At 41.9% G+C, this 10547-nt stretch overlaps 1 pseudogene; it reads left to right on the top strand.

Moving 5' to 3' along the window:
- Positions 1-9326: 9326 nt before the first annotated feature.
- On the top strand, positions 9327-9919 carry Prdx1-ps4 (peroxiredoxin 1, pseudogene 4; annotated as a pseudogene).
- The last annotated feature ends 628 nt before the right edge of the window (positions 9920-10547 follow it).

The following is a 10547-nucleotide window of genomic DNA, read 5'->3' as shown; positions in this document are numbered from 1 at the left end:
CACCTGATCTGTCTCCTTTCCTCTCGCTTATCCCCATCCCTGCTTCCCAGAAACACTCTGCCATTTATCGCTTAATGCTGGACAGGCGATGATGGTTAGCATCAGATGGACTTTGGTATGGAGCCAAACGCCACTCGCTGACAGAGTAACTTATGAAGCGAGGTGATAATGCTTACTCATAGGCTGGTAATGGGGTTTAATGCCACACGGATGCGGTGAATCTCTAGGGAGAAAGTAAATAATAAATGCTAGCCAGAGCTGTTGCTTAATCTTTTCATGTGGTTTACTTCTATTCTATTGTTTGTTTGCTTTTAAATTTTCTTTTCTTTATTTTTTATTACAGGATCTTATTCTAGAGCTCCGGATGGCCTAGTACTTGGAATCCTCTTATATCAAACCCTTTGTCTGATATAAGTACTGGAATTACAGATCTATGCACTACACCGGCCTATGATTTTCTATCTTCTAAATCTCAATTTTAAAAATTATGGGTGTCTAGAGGCTAAGAATTGAATTGGATCACTTTCTCCCAGCCCTTATCTCAGGTTAATTCATCCTTTGCTCCTCTGTAAGTCCCTTGTAATCTAAAAAGAGGAAGTGTAGAAAAAACTTAGGGGCAGTTTAGAGAACATATAAGGGCAGCATGTGGGGAGCAACAAAGAGGGGACTAGCAAGTGATTTGAAGGGGGAAATGGTAAAAATAGGGAAGAGAAGGTGAGAAATACAGAAGGAAAGTAGAATAGCAGTAATGGTGTTTGAAAAAAGCCATAGACAAGCATTCCATCTATCAATCATTTATCTTTTATCTATCTATCATTCTATTTATCTATCTTCTATCAAATCAATCTATTCTCTTTCTATCATCCTATCTGTCATCTATCTACCAACCATCTGTCTGTCTGTCTATCTATCTATCTATCTATCTATCTATCTATCTATCTATCTATCTATCTATCTATGATAACATATAATTCATATAAGTCTGTATGTATATACACACATATAATTTAAGTGAAATATTTCTATCTGGGCTGACAACAGTCCCCACAAGAGCCATAGACTGTCTAATAAAAACCCCAGTATCAGGCATGAGAAGCTGTTTTTCGAGTTGTTGGTTAGGTCAGTTCAAACAATTCCTCAAATGTGTAGCCTACTGCTACTGCCCTTTGTTACTTCTCAGAGGTGGAAGTTAAGTCCCTATTGCTTGAGACACCATGAATTTCAGGTACGGGGCCCAGAAACTCCTTTCCTGAAACCAATACTGATTTTCATAGTACCAGAAGGTGCCATACAAGTTCCCAAAGAACAGAGCCAAAAACCATCCTACTCAGATATGACAACAAATCACAACAATAGCCAGCAAGTACAGCAATGGCCTATATACCTTGGCTATAACCAACAGCTCTCTAATTAGTCTTAGGGTCTGCTCACCAAGTGGAAAGCCTGCCCAGTACTGGAAACACAGCCAATTAGTTGATAGTGAAATCATGGATCTTGGAGGAGAACCTACAACTCCCACTTCACTGAACCAGAATAGTTACTAAAACCATGTTAATAGTTATTTTGATACTCACAGATAAGTGTAGTTCTTACTGCTTATCAAGGAAACTTGTCTTTATGACACATCGAGGCTGTAACCAAAAATCCCACAACTGATCAAAATGCAGAGGACAAGAGATCATGTGGCAGTCAGTCCCAACTGATATGTCAACACAATTCTTGCGCCTAAGGCTCTGTGATCCTTGTGCATGGAGAAGGGGAGCGACAGGGTAAGAGTCAGAGGAACTTGAAGTTTGCTGTGAGATTGTGACTCTTAAAGATCTCAGAGAGGCTTCCCCATGAACTCTCATCAACATGGATGACTAAACAAGGGCTGCATAATGATGACATCAATGGACACGCTAACATGGACGGGGAAAGGCTTCTGGTGCCTCAACCATAGACAAAAAGCTATGAGCAATGGGAGAATCTTAAAAGTGAGAGAAATGGACTTCCTTAGAGAAGAGCCTTCCCAGTTGGTAATCCAATACCAAGTGGTCAGCTGTGTGTACCTGTGTGTGTGTGTGTGTGTGTGTGTGTGTGTATGTATACACGTGTGTGTGTGTCTGTATGTGTATGTGTCCATGTGCATGCGTGTATGCATGTGCATGTGTGTATCTGTGCATATGTGTGTGTGTGTATGTGCATGTGCACATGTGTGTAACTGAGCAGACTCTATTTATGTATTTAAGAATAATCTACCAATATGTAACAATTATAGAAAGAGGACATGAATCAGAGAGCAAGGGATGGTGCATGGGAAGACTTGGAGGCAGGAAAGAGAAGGGTGAATTATTTAATTGTATTATAATTTCAAATTTCAAAAATTAAAACATTATTATAAAAGCAAAAGTCTTGAAAAACATTAAGAAGCACCGGCACCTTTAGGCATGAGACCATGACTTCTTTAAGCAGCAGCCATTATGAACAGATTGTTGGACGTACTGTGGGGTTTATCTGCACGCTATTTTGGCAAGAAGAAAAACCCTTCCTCATTGTTAATAAGTTGTTATTAAAATCTTTATATTTTACAAGTGACACTTCTGACCTCTATTATACTCATCTATTCCATAACACAAAAGTCAGAGGCTTCTTGAACTACTTCGTACAGAATTCTTGTCTATTAGCTATAATTAAATATGTATTTAATCATATACTCTTATGTTAGAATAAATATATAACATATAAATGATATATAATATATTAATATATTTGATTATATATTCTTATGTTAGAATATATTCTTATGTAAAAAGAGAATTTTTCTTAGGCAATCTATATAAATATTTAGAGGTCACTTTTGTCTTTGAAATTCCTATCAAAAGTCCAAAAGTACTTGGAGGGCTGCTTTGCCTGTACCTATAGCAAACAAAAGTCAAAGCTGCATGGGCGTCATAGTTCTCCAGTGTGAGCTTCCCTGTGTCTCTACTGTTAGGGTCCTATGGGTAGCCATTGTTATAGCTGCAAGGAAATCCAGTGAGGGAGCTGGAGAGCAGCATGCCATGGTACAGCCCAGCATCATGGCTAGCAGACATGGGCCTATGTCCCACCTCAGACATGTAAGGTGAGATGGTTGCTGGCTACCCTTCTCCTCTCAGGGTATCGGTATCCATGTCTATCTAAAAGGGAGCTGAGTCAACATAGGTCTCAGCTCTGGAGACCTAGGTAGAAAATCTGAGAGCACAGACTGCCGTATTCCTCAGAGCTGGTCTTCAGTGTCTAAATGTACTAAGCACTCGATAAACACTTTTGGACTAAATAGGCACCCTTTGCTGTTTTAGCTATGACTCCCTGTGTGATGGGGGCTGCTGCTAAACCAGCTCTTGAGGGAGATGGCGAATAAGAGGACCAGCAAATGCACAGAGCTGTACTGGGAAAGCCAGGAGTTCTGGACACTTCTTCAACTATTTTATTCCTAGACCTTGTATACACTGGCCTGTGTCTGTTTATAGCATAAGATAATAAGAAGACAGGTCACAGTAAGATCACTTAATTCAAGCTCTTTAGTATATGGGAAAAGCACTAATAAAATATACATACCTAGTGTCTTTTCTTGCTTAATAAATTAAGACTACTTTATTTAGATTCCCGAGAAGGATCCCAGCCAGTGCTTTCCTAGTCATACTAGTTAAGTGGTTGTCATTGGCTGTATGTATGTGTATGTGTATGTATATGTATAAGTATATGTATATATACACACATGTATATATACACACATGTATATGTATGTATGTATGTGCATATATATGTATATGTATATATACACACATGTATATACACACATGTTTATGTATGTATGTGTGTGCATATATATATATATACATATATATATATATATATATATATATATGTATACTTCAAATAAATGTCCTATCCAGGAAGGAAAGACCAGCTAAAGCAATCTGGCAGACTTCGCTAAGTCCATTTACTTGAGTTTTTTGTTTTTGTTTTTGTTTTTTTCTAAACTAGTATCTGCACACCATTCCTTTGGTTATTGGTAGTTAATGAGCCCACAGAATCTTCTTCCTTGCTGAAGAAATGATGCCCAGGATATGTGGCATTTGGAAACCAGTAAACAGTCACCAGTGACCCATGGTTGAAGTCTCGTCATATCTTAAGCCCAAGGTGAAGGCTGGGATCTGAATTGAGCTCTCTCATGCATAGTCAGGGTGGCAAGTAGGGTGTTGCAGTGTTTCTAAACAGACAAGCATAATGAAACCATTGGGAGCAGTGCAACAATACCTTGGTGCAACAAGAGTCACCATCATGTGTCCTGTGGAGTCCTTCCTCACTCCATATTCTTATATCCTAATTTCCTATTGTGCAAACCTGAGCAGTAAGATATATAGGACATCACAACCCATACAGATAATTAGAGTAACATCAGAGTATTGTATTAGAATAATATCATCCTAATGGCCGGACTTTCACAAAAGTCTTTACCAGTTTTATGCATGCATGTATGTGTGCACATGAGTGTGTGTGTGTGTGTGTGTGTGTGTGTGTGTGTAGAGCTTATGCATTAGGCTAGACTAGCTGGCACAGTGAGCTCTAGATGTCCAACCGTTTCTGTCTCCCAAGTGCTGAGATTGTAAGCACACCCAGCCTCTTCATCTGGGTTCTGGGAATCACACGGGTCTTCACACTTGAGAGAGTAAGCTATCACCTTCCCTAATTTTACTTTTAGTTTGCATGCTCTTTGTCACATTAGATAGTAGTTTCTAAAGCTCCTCTGCCGAGGAGTCCAAGAAGATGAATGACCCTTTTGTCTAGTTGTCTAATTCTCCACAGTTCCCAGGGGTGACCACCCCAGCTCTACGGTGCCAGTTCCTTCTGGCTGTAAGTGCCCAGTATGCCTGATGGACAATGTCATTTTTCTGAGAGCAGCTCACAGGGTTATTAGAGAGATTCCCCTCTGGGAAGACAAGGACACTGCAGAAGGTTTTCAACCCAGTTTCTTTGGTTCTGATATGAAACACAAAACCTTGTATTGAACATTGAATGGTTGCTTAAACGGGTAGGTATTCAAAGCTGTGAAATTTTCCATTACTTACAATTCTGTAACTATTTATCTAGGCGGGCCACTTGCTTACTTAAGGTCAAAGGCATGTGTGACGAGTGACATGAGCTGATGTCATGCCTGGAGTATATAAACATCCTTCCGAGATCCTAGGCCATCGTTCCTGTATGTGTGCTCTTCTGTTGAAGAACATGTATGAAAGGTAGTAGAACCCTTGGCAGCTGAGACCCTGAACAGCTGCACGGAGAGGGGAGCTCAGCCCCCAGCCCAACTGTTCTGTCAGCCACAGTGTAAAGATGTTGGCATTGGGTATGTTGTAGCTAGTACCCTAATACACTTCCGTTTTCTTGATAAGCAATCTTTTCTGTTCTTGATTCCAGCTTATGTCTTACTCCTTTCTGAAGCCCTCCTGGCCTTCCTGCCCTCAGGGTGTCCTGTCTCTGCATTTCTTTAGCTCACATCGTCATTTGCCTTCTGAGACAGCTCCCACTTTGTTACCCATGGGCTTGTGGCCATAATTGAGGAGGACCGAATGTTTATTGCACATCTCCCAAAATGCCTAGCACGAAGCCCAGCAAACAGTCAGTACTCAGTCAATACGCAGTGATCGATTTGAGAGGCTGGAACGATCCATAGCAAACCCCAAGCATCACCCGGAGCTTTCTGACTAAACGAACGAGTCTTGCAACCTTTCGTGAACACCACCATTCAACTTTTGCTGAGGGGAAGCCCTAGGTCCGAGCCTCCCAGCTGGTGAGTCATACTTGCTGGCCAGCTGTTGTCTGGTTTACTAGGGTTCAAGGTACTCTGGGCCACTCTCAAATGACTCAAGTGACATTCTGATCAAAGATTATTCTTTGTTCTTTCTATGTCTATGCTTTAAAAATTTTCACCATAATGAAAAGCTCATCAAATAATGATCAGACTCTCTCCCTCAAGGACTCCTGTCTTCCTTTTTTATTACCCAGGAAAGAAGGAAGGAAAGAGTGAAATAGATGTGTCCCCAATAGCTGTGCCAGTATTTTTAAGGAATCATAAGAAGGGGTTGCGGAAGTGTAGGCCCAGCACTAGGGCTCTCTAGCATTAGTTGCTTATGGTTCCCATCAGGCAGCTTGTCCTAACACTGAGGTGTCTGGTACATCAGTGAGTGGTTTTGCCATCGTGGGAGGCGGTCCCATGACTGAAGTGATCTCAGAGATGGAAAAGTTACTTTAGATTTTGAAAAAGTTTTCACGATTTTTTAGCCATTAATACTTTATTTAATGAAAAAAGTATAGATAGCATTTATGTCATGTGCATTTCTACAAATGAACAATAACTCACTGTTTATCTTGCCAGACTTTTTCTGATGCTGACCTTGGCGTTTCTGTGACATACCTATCCCTCAGATCCTATGTCAGCCGTTAGCTTTTCCTTAACATTGTTCTATGCTAATGTTATCACTTTCACAGGCTTTGTATTTTTTTATAGAAGTGTATCATTGCTCAGAAAACTATGTTTATTTATTAGTAGATATTTTTCCTCTTGTTTTAGTTTGCTACTATAAATTTCCTGTATATAAACATTTGCACACTCGTATGACTCATTCCTTAAGGTCTACTCACAGAGTGCAATTACTTGATCATAGGCAATGTTGATTTTTAAAGTCATAGCTTTGGTCAGAAAAGTCATAGCGTTTATCCTCCAGTTTAACCTTACAGATACTTTTAAGTTTATTTGAGTTGGATTTTATAAAATCAAGTGGATTCAAACAAGACGAAGATTGGTTGGAAGAAAGACTATAGCTAGTTAATAAATTTCTAAAACTGGATGGTTTAGTCCAATCTGTTCTGGTTAAACCACTATTGCTCTTTAAAAATGACTTTCAGATTGAAAACCTGAAGGGAATAGGAAGTCCAAAAGAAGACCAACAGAATGAACTAACTTGGAGCCTGGGGGCTCTCAGAGATGGATCCACCACCCAAAGACCATACACAGGCTGGACCAAGGCCCCTGGCAGCCTGTAGCTCAGTCTCCATGTGGGTCCCCCAACAACTGGAGCAGAGGTTGTTCCTAAAGCTGTTGCCTCTCTGTGGAGTCTATTCCCCAACAGGGCTGCCTTGTTTGACCTCAGTGGGAAAGGATGCACTAACCCTGCAGAGACTTGATGTGACAGGGTAGAAGGATACCCAGTAGGGTGGGGGGCACCTTCTCTGAGGAGAAGGAGAGAGGGGAGGGAACGTGGAGGGATTCTTTGAGGAGGCGACAGGTGGGGGCAGTAATTGGGATCTTTAAAAAAGTGACTTTTGGAAATCACTCTGTAGACTAGGTTGTCCTCAAACTCGGAGATCTGCCTGCCTCTGTCTTCCAAGTGGTGGGATTACAGGACTGAGCCACCACCAGCCGGCTGGGCGTCTCTGACTCATTTGCTTGCTCTTAGATGTTTTTCCTCTTACTGGGTTGCCTCACACAGCCTGGAGATTATGGTTTGTGCCTTGTTTGACTTTAACTTGTTGTTCTGTTGCTATCCCTGGGAAGTCTGCTCTTTCCTGAAGGGAAACGGAGGAGAGTAGATCTAGGGGAGAGGGGAGGTATATGTGGTCAGGATGTATTGTATGAGAGAAGAATAAGTAGATAGATAAAAGACATTTGGATTTAGATTCAGTTTCTACAAGGAAAGGCAGACAAACATCTTCATTTGTATTCTTACAAAGCCCCAGAGGAGCATCCTCCTCAAAGAGGCAAAGGTGGTGTGCTCTGGAGAGCACTGTGTGTGTGTGTGTGTGTGTGTGTGTGTGTGTGTGTATGTGATGTGTAGTGGTGTGTGTGTGTAATATGTAGTGGTGTGAGTGAGTGTGTGAGTATGTGTGTGTAATATGTAGTGGTGTGAGTGAGTGTGTGAGTGTGTGTGTGTGTAAAATGTAGTGGTATGAGTGTTTGTATGTGTGTGTGTGTAATATGTAGTAATGTGAGTATGCACACACACGCACATCTACATTCATTGTATAGCTTGAAATCCCCTTCAGCCATGTTCTGGTGGTTTGAATAGAAAAAAAGAAATCTGTTTTTGAGATGCTTAGGGGAGAGAAAAGCCAGGGTAAAGACTAAGCCATTTATCTTACCAGAAGGCACCTTGGAGCAGTGAGGAGTTGCTTTAGGAAAGCTCTTCTGCATTTTCTCTCTCTCTCTTCCTCCCTACATGTGCTAATGTATTAAAATTCTTTTACTTAATGTGTCAAAAAAATCTCTTTTCATAGTAAAAAATAGAAACTGTTAATGTCTTCCCCCATCTACTCCCTACCCTGCTCCATTTTCTTGTCTGCCTGATGACTCCCACACTACCGGTTTGCTCTCAGATGATGAGGAGGTCAGTGAGCATCAGTGGTGGCTGCTGTGGCACGAGCTGTCCTGTGGACCAGATCTTCGTTCAAACAAAGGTCACGTGTACCAAATTGCTTGACCCAGGTGGAAGAGAGCTAGGATTGGCTTGTTTGTGAATCCAGGAGCAGGATTCCTTCTGGAAGGGGAGCACCAGCTGTCTGGTGGAAAGGTGGCTACTGGTTAACCCTTTCCTGCCTAGACCAGTGGAGCCTGTAGGTCACAGAGGTGGGAGGTGTTTGTTATGTAGTAAGGAGGGACAGGAATAGGATCAGGATTCTGGCTAGTAGGATGATATTGTCTAAGTCATTTACCCTCTCTAAAGAATCTGGTCACAGGCAAATCCAGGGCTGCTGACCTGGGGAGAGCAAAGGGAGAGGTAGAGGTAGAGGTAGAGGTAGAGGTAGAGGTAGAGGTAGAGGTAGAGGTAGAGGTAGAGGTAGAGGGAGAGGGAGAGGGAGAGGTAGAAGTAGAGGGAGAGGGAGAGGGAGAGGGAGAGGGAGAGGGAGAGGGAGAGGGAGAGGGAGAGGGAGAGGGAGAGGGAGAGACAGAGACAGAAGCAGAGTCAGAAGCAGAGACAGAGAGAGACAGAGAGAATGAAAATGAAGTTGGATGGGAGGGAGGTAAGAATGTGAAAAGGTTCTGGGAGAGGACTAGAGGAGGAGAAACTATGATCAGAGTATATTATATGAAAAAGTTAAAAAACATAGAATTTGAAAAGAAACAAAATGGCTGAGAAATATCTTAGAAAGTGTTCAGAATTCTTAGTGATTAGAGAAGTGCAAATTAAAACTTCTTTGGGATTTTATCTTTACCCCATTCAGAATGGCTAAGATCAGGAACACCACTTGCAGTCATCCTTCTGCCATCTTGTCTCAGAGACCTGTGGTTCGACCCTGCTGATAGCAAGATGTATTCAGGAAATGCAAACAATTGGGCATCCTGCCCCCAACTTCAAAGCCACAGCTGTTGTGCCAGATGGACAACTCAGAGAGATCAGCCGAAGTGAATACAGAGGGAAATATGTTGTTTTTCTTTTACCCTCTTGATTATACTTTTGTGTGCTCTACAGAGATCATTGCTTTCAGTGATAGGGCCGAAGCATTTAAGAGACTCAATGGTCAAGTGATGAGAGTTCCTGTGGATTCTCGTTTCTGTCATCTGGCACCGATTAATACACCCAGGACACAAGGAGGAGTGGAACCTATGGGCATTCCCTTGGCCCCAGATCCCATGTGTGCCATTGCTCAGGATTATGGAGTTCAGGGTTGATGAAGGTATCTCTTATAGGGGCCACTTTATTATTGATGATAGAAGTATCCTTCTACAGATATAAATGATCTTCCTGTTGGCCACTCTGCGAATAAGATTCTGAGACCAGTCCAGGCCTTCCAGCTCACTGACAAATGTAGTGAAGTGTGCCCGGCTAGCTGGAAACCTAGCAGTGATACCATCAAGCCTAATGTCCAAAAGAGCAAAGGATGTTTCTTAAAGCAGAAGTGAGCACTGGACCATTTTATCTGCCAGGCAGCACTGAGCAGCCAGAAGAAAATCTCTTATGCTTAAACACAAGATGTGGTGTGATTCAATATATGTATTTCCTATAGAGCTGGGGGTGGTTAGTCTTTCTTGCACTATTAGGAATGAGCTGAGCTGTGTCGTGGGCAGACTATCTGATGTACCGGTCACAGAAATCACCCTGATTTTGTTTGTTTGTTTGCTTGTTTTATTGAATGTGAACTGTGAGCGGGGGAGAAAAAGAATACAATTGGCAGCAAATGCCCAGGGAGGATGTGGGGAAAGGGGAACACTCATTTACTATTGGTGGGATTGCAAAGTGGCAGAGCCTCTGTGGCACCAATGCAGGGAAAAGCTAAATGGGAATCCACCGTACAAACCAGCTACACCACACCTTAGCATATAAGCAAAGCTCTCAACAGCTCACTCCACAGACACTTGCTGTCTTCACTATCATTAGGAAACAGAAACCACCTTCAACTGACTAATGGTTTTGTGAAAATGTAGCATATGTACGCAATGGATTCTATTTAACTAGAAAGAGAAACGAAATAGGGGCTGGGGATTTAGCTCAGTGGTAGAGCGCTTGCCTAGCAAGCACAAGGCCCTGGGT

This window comes from Rattus norvegicus, chromosome 18, assembly GCF_021556685.1.
Source record: "Rattus norvegicus strain SHRSP/BbbUtx chromosome 18, alternate assembly SHRSP_T2T, whole genome shotgun sequence".
Classification (NCBI taxonomy): Eukaryota; Metazoa; Chordata; class Mammalia; order Rodentia; family Muridae; genus Rattus; species Rattus norvegicus.
This window is presented reverse-complemented; position numbering and strand designations above follow the sequence as displayed.